At 40.3% G+C, this 7,052-nt stretch overlaps 1 non-coding gene across 1 annotated transcript; it reads right to left on the bottom strand.

Annotated features, from left to right (window-relative positions):
• Positions 1–4,360: 4,360 nt before the first annotated feature.
• On the bottom strand, positions 4,361–4,524 carry LOC142432850 (U1 spliceosomal RNA). Its single transcript, XR_012780953.1, has one exon. It is a non-coding gene; the product is annotated as a U1 spliceosomal RNA (small nuclear RNA).
• Positions 4,525–7,052: the final 2,528 nt, after the last annotated feature.

Raw genomic sequence — 7,052 nt, 5'->3', positions numbered from 1 at the left:
GTGCAAATCAAGGCTTGAATTTTTTCCTCAATTCTTTTGGTTCGAGATATACTAAGAACATTATCTTTTTTTTTTTTTGCTTTCTAAATCTAGGTCTTTGCATATTTCATTATAATACTTACTTTTCCTTCTCTATCCACCCTTTGAAATTTTGTTCAGCTCTTTCACTTCATTATTTCTTCCATCTGCTTGAGCTATTCTGCATTCAAAAGCACATTTCAGAGTCTCTTCTGACATCCACTTTGGTCTGTTTTTTTTTGGGGGGGGGTTCTTATCTGTGTCTTTAATGGACTTTTGCTTTCTTCATCTATGATGTTCTTGATGTCATCCCACAACTCATTAGCTCTTCAGTCATTAGTATATAATGTATCAAATCTGTTCTTGGTATGTTTTCTACATTCAGATAGGCCATACTCATGGTTGTATATTGGCTATATATATATATATATATATATATATATATATATATATATATATATATATATATATATATATATATACTCTTGTGGACCTGTTTTAATTTTCTTTAGCTTCAACTTGAACTTGCATATGAGCAATTAGTAATCATTTGCCACACAGTCAGTCCTAGCCTTATTATGACTGCTGACATTGAGCTTCTCCATTGTCTCTTCCCACAGATATCGTCAATTTGATTTCTATGCATTCCATCTAGAGAAACTATGTGCACAGTCATCATTTATATTGTTGAAAAAAACAGGTATTTACAATGAAGAAGTTGTTGATCTTGCAAAATTCTACTATGCAATCACCAACTTCATTTCTATTACCCAGGCCATATTTTCTAACTACTGGTTCTCTTTCTTTGTTTCTAACTTTTCATTCCCATCCCTAGTACTTGTTAACGTATCTTGATTGCATGCTTGATCAATTTCAGACTGGGAAAATTGGGAGAATTTGTCATTTCTTCATCACTAGCTAGTGTTGGTATATAATTTTGAATAATAGTTGTATTAAATGGAGTTCCTTGTACGTGTATAGCTATTATCCTATCCCGGACCACTCTGTAATTCAAGATAGACCTTGAAATGTTCTCTTTGATGGGGAATGTGATTCCGTTCCTCTTAGATTTGTCATTTCTGGCACAGGAAGCCATATGATTGTCTTGATTCAAAATGGCCAATACCCAAAAGAAACCCCAAACAGCCTGCCCATTTCAGCTTACTAATACCGAGGACATCAATATTTATGCATCCCATTTCATTTTTGACAACTTCAAATTTTCTTAGATTCATGCTTCATATATTCCATGTTCTGATTATCAATGGATGTTTGTAGTTGTCTCTTCTAATTTTGAGTCATACCTTCTTAGCAAATAAGGTCTGGAAAGCTTTACTCTCTCCATATCACTAACACCAACTTGGCTTTGAGGAAGTCGCCTTCCCCAGTCTTATTTTGAGTGCCTTCCAACTTGTGGGCCTCATCTTCCAGCACTGTCGCATCCGACAATGTTCCACTGCTGGCCATACGGTTTTCAGTGGCTAATCCATCAGAAATGGACAGTCTAATCCTTCTTTGTCATCTGTTCTTAGTCTGCAAATGCTGCTAAAACCTGTTTACCATGGGTCATCCTGCTAGTATTTAAATACTGGTGACATAGCTTCCAGCATCATAGTAATATAAAAGCTACCACAGTATGACAAAATGACAGATGAGTGGTGAAAAAAATATATATCATATGACCCATCAATCTCTCTACTTGTTATATAGCCTAAAGAAACAAGAGCTGTGACGAAAACAGCTATGTGCACATGTTCATCATAGCACTATTCACAATAGCAGAAAGATAGAAATGACCTAAATGCCCATCTGTGGAAGACCGGATAAATAAATTTTGGTGCATTCACACAATGGAATACTATACAACATTTAAAATAACAATGACTTTACAAAACACCTTATAAATGAACCTGAAGAACATTCTGCTGAGTGAAATGAGTCAATTAAAAAAATAAATTGTATGAAACCATTATTATAAAAAAATCAAGAGAAAAGGAGCATTCTTTGATAGTCACCAAGGATGGAAGAGGTGGAGTGGGGCAGAGGGGAAGGCTATATACGATAAGAAAGAAGTTGAGGGAGAAGTTGGCAAAAAATGATGGAGAGATACTGAGATGAGAGGCTTGCATGAAGTAAAGGTAACAGAGGCAAATATATACACAATTCTGCAGTAGTAGTAATCTATCAGTAAATGCTTGGACAGACATAGGCTGAACAGGTGTGGGAGGGAGAGTGGGAATATATTCATAAATACATCTATGTCTGACAGAAGGTATTTGTATATTCATATTGACTTTGGCTGCAAATACAGCCATGAATGTGGTGGAGCATACAGGCAGCAAAGTTATGAAAACTTCTTAGACATAACCAAATTCCTTGAGAGAATGAGTCACGGGAGGATCAGGTTCATAGTTTCAGGAGACGTTGTGGTCAACTGACATATCATAGTTCATAAAGACAATGTTCCACATCCTGGTTCGGTGAGTAGTGACCAGAGTCTTAACCGCTCCTGAGCAGTCATCTAAGAAACAACTACTGATATCTCCCCATCAGGAGAAAAGAAGAGGGATGAACACCAAAAACCATATAGAAACAATTAGTTCAATAGACTCATGGGAAATGCAAACATCAGGCTCCACGACCCTGAGACCAGATGGGGGCTGGCCACCACTATCAACGACTCTGAAAAGCTTCACATTAGAAGATCTTTGATAAAGTTGGAGGAAACTATGGAACAAAATTCAAAGTCATAAAAAAGACCTGACTTACCCGCCCCCCGACATGTTACCATAATCAGCCATTTAATATCAAAAGGTCAGCATTTCCCAAGGACAAAGTTCAGAGGGTTAGGAAATAAGGAGGAATGGAAACAGGAAGGAAAGGAGACAAGCGATAGCACATTAAGGGGTTGCAATGGATGAGTCGAAACAGAATGTGCATGAATTGTCGAATGTAAAATTAACAATCCCTTCTATAAACCGTTACCCAATTTACAATAAAACATTAAAAAATAAAGAAACAAGACATCTCAATCTTAAATAGCTAGTTTCTGTTTATGGTATTATAAAATTTGGCAATGATTATTAGTGATGATCGCACAAGTGATTAATGCAACTGATTTCACCAAATTATATATATATAAAACAATGAATTGGCAAGTCTTGTGCTATATATATGTATGATAACATGTATATTGCCAATAATGAAAGAATAATTTTAAAATGTCTTAATCTCTCTTCATTTAAAAATCATACCTCAATGCTAAATCTCCTCTAGTTTTCTCTCTTGCTTCCTTTCAAAATCAATCCACTCCCCAAAGCTGCCTACATCCACTTCCCATTTACTCAGACTTTTTTTTCCCATTTACTCAGACTTTTGCCACTGCTACACCACTGAATTTATTCTCTCCAAGGTTGTCAGTGACCTCTTCATTGCTAAATCTGTTGTTTGCTTTCTCAGATTGGGGCTTACTTACACCATGTCACCCTACTTCTTCCCTTGACTCTGTGACACAGCCTTTTCTAATGTCCCCCTATCTATCTCACTGTTCTCGTCACCACTCCTTCTGTACTCTTCTCTACCTGCTTTTTAAATGTTGGTATTTCCTCAGGGATTTCATTCTCCTCTTTCATTCTCTCTATTGAAGAATTTCACCTATTCCCATAGCTTCAATTATTATCTGCATGCTAATGGTTTGAACTTATAACTTTGTCTCTAGATCAGAGCTTTCTCATAAGCTCCAAATCACCTACCAGATATCTGACTTGGATACCCCACATCTTAAATTCATCTTTCCCTTTTCCTGCCTAAAACTACTCCTTTATTATTCTACATCTAAAGGAGAGGACATCACCATCCATCCACCCAGAAAATTGGGCATTGTCCTTGACTCACCCCTCTCAACCTATCACATGAAAAGTTCTATGAATATTTACCTCATTAATGCATCTCAGCTCCACTCTCCTGTTCTCTATCCACACAGGCATTGTGCTGGATCATTCAGCAGCTTCTCAAACCACATCCAGGCCTTGTCTTCTCCTGTCTGTTCTCCATGTAGCCCTTAAAACCAGGAAGAAAAGAAAAACAAACTCATTGCCACTGAGTTGATGCAAACTCATAGTGATCCTATAGGACAGGCTACACTGTGGGTTTCCAAGACTGTTTACGGAATAGAAAGCCCCATCTTTCTCTGGAGGAGTGACTGGTGAAATCAAAGTGCTAACTTTGTGATTGCAGCCCAATTTGTACGCATCACGCCACCAGAGCTTCCTCAGACCTCAAAGTACACCTCACTGCAACAGCCAGGCTCTTCAGGACCAAGTCTTTTTTTTTTTTTTTTGGTCAGGGGAGAGCATGAATGCAGTCCTCCACTACCACAAATTGTGCAGTCGAGTTTCCCACATTTGGGGAAATCGCAGGGGTCAGCACATCCGGAGTGCAATGGATAAGCCTTACCCTGGGAAAACCACCTTCGTGATCATGGAATCTCCCCTGCCAAGTGAGTATATCAGAACCAAGTCTTGATCAATCTCTTCAACTCCATACCTGAGATTAAGCATTTTGGTTAAATCCTTTTAAAGAAGGTGAGAGGGGTGACTCAGTTCTCTTTCAGAATCTGTTACAACATTATCTTCTAAGCATCTAGAATTCCAATCCCTTCTCTGCCCTACAACCACTCCTAACAAAACAAAACAAAAAAGCAAAACAAGCACATTGAGCATTTGCATATGTGAATCAAGTACTCCATCTCATTTAATCATCACAGTTCTGAAGAACATATATTTTCCATTTCCCAAATGGGAGCACAGGGACCCAGAAAGAGGAAACACTAAATAATCTGACCAGTGTCATATAACTGAGAAAGGTAGAGGGAGTGGGGATTCGAACCCAGGTCATCAGGCTATCCAATTCTGTTTATTCATAATCAATCCAGTTACAGGCACCCTAAGAAAGTTTGGCAGTAGGCTAGCATTTGTTAAATGCTTAACATGAGTGAAGTGTTGTACATCCAGCATCTTAGATATCACTCACATTTTCAAAACAGCAAATTGCAGGTGAGAGAAGGTAGGTTGGGCAAGGTCACAGAGGGAGTGCATGGGTTTGAATGTCCTCACCTCCCTAACACCAATCAGCAGCCTTTGACAACTGCAGAAACATGTCTAGCTCAGTGTCACACATACACCTAATCAGAAGCAAAATCAGAATTAGAACTCAGCTTTCTTACCTTGATAGGACTAAATCTATTTTGGTTGCTGTTTCTGGGAGAACTGAAGAACACTGACTTTTTCCTATCTCTGACAACTTCCTCAGTACTACCCCTGAGGAGCAACACAACCCTCCAAAGCATTCCCACCTGACTCCAGGTGGTCTTTGGTAGCCCCTTCCTACCCTGTGGCATGGTGCTCCCAGCACCAGCTGCATCCACAGAAGGAGGGACCCTGCTTCCAAACACATCCGATTCCCCTGCCTCCTTACAGCTTTCTTGTCATTAGTAATGAGGCCCCATCTGTTCACTCAGCTCCAATTGCCTTCCCTTGGGGTTTGGCCAGGATCAAAGCCCTTGGGCCAAGCCTCTCAGAAGCCTTTAGTTAGTTCTTCCCTAAATGTCATTGGTTTTACTCATTCCTCTATCTTATCCCACCACCCCCACTCCTCAACCACTAGCTGAACAGGATGACAGGATTGCAGTCTCTCAGGTACTCTAACTTCAGCCTTTCCAAGAAATTGTTCCTTTTTTGGTTTGGATTAGGTTTGGGATAATATATTTATCTTTTACCACAAAATAATATACTTCCTCTTTTGCTACAAATTAATAATTCCTACATACTAATACACTCTCCCCAGAATGCCTTAGTTTAAATACACGCCAAATGCGTGACATATGAAGTATGTGTGGGATTCATTGGACCATCTGGCCAACCCTAGGGCCCTAAGTGGGAAAAGATTCTATTTAACAAGGCAGAAAATCACTGCTCGGCCACTAGTTGCTGAGTAAAGGATTCAAAGATGGGCAGGGACCCTCAGATGGTCTCTGCTTCATAACTGATGTGGGCAGAAGATCTTTCCCAAAAAAACAGAGCGCAAGTGAGGGCATTTAGATATGAAAATTTCAGGGCTAACAACTAGAAATAGAGGAATGGGAAGAACTGATGACATTTAGAAGAGAATGGACAGGATTTCCAAAGAAGAGGCGTGAATTACCAATCACTGGCATCCTAGGATTTGAAGGGTCCTCAAACACTCAGGTAAAACCCACACCTGGTGAATGAATAACCTGCCTGTCACGATACCTAAGAAGGTGATATTCCTTTAGTTGAACACCTCCAGCGATAGGAAATGCTGTCGTGGGAAATCAGAGTTTTAATGTGACTTTGATTTGCTTTCAAATAAATAAATAAATATCTAGCTCTTAAGCACCTACTGTATTGCAGACACTATAGCAGGTACTGGACTTCAACTAAAAATAATGACCTCCTCCTTCCCTGTAGCTCTAGGTGAGGAAGGAGGACATATAAATATAGAGTAAGAGTGCAGAATGAAAAGGGCGCTGCTCAAACACAGGAAAGGACATCTAACCCAGAGCTGGACATTTAGGAAAGCTTCCTGAAGAGACAGGATTATCAGATGCCGGGCCTGTCAGATGCTGGGAGTCAGGGAGGGGCCTACAAGTGCGGGTGGTGGGGAGGGGCGCGGGACCGATTGCTCAAGGCTTTCCAGCTCCCAGACAAGTTCGGAATGTTACAAGAATGCGGGAGTTCCTATCTTGAAGAGTTTCGCTTTTGAGCCCAGGTGGGTCTTGTGGGCTTCATTCCGGGGACAATGGAAAGAAAGCCTGTAGACTAGTGTTAAGGCGGGGACGCGCCCCCTGGCGACTCTGGAGGTGTTGCAGTGCTCCAAGGTGGCCCGAGGAACGCCGGCCAGACCCCCGGGTGGGGGCCAGAATGGAAAGAGCTTGGTGGCGAACGGAATGTCTTGCAGAGGTGACCGAAAAAAAGCCACTTTACAAAAGTAAAGGTATAAAGGGAAACATCTCC

This window comes from Tenrec ecaudatus, chromosome 18 (assembly GCF_050624435.1).
Source record: "Tenrec ecaudatus isolate mTenEca1 chromosome 18, mTenEca1.hap1, whole genome shotgun sequence".
In the NCBI taxonomy this organism is placed as follows: Eukaryota; Metazoa; Chordata; class Mammalia; order Afrosoricida; family Tenrecidae; genus Tenrec; species Tenrec ecaudatus.
Note: the sequence above shows the minus strand (reverse complement) of the source record. Positions and strands in the feature narration are given on the sequence as shown.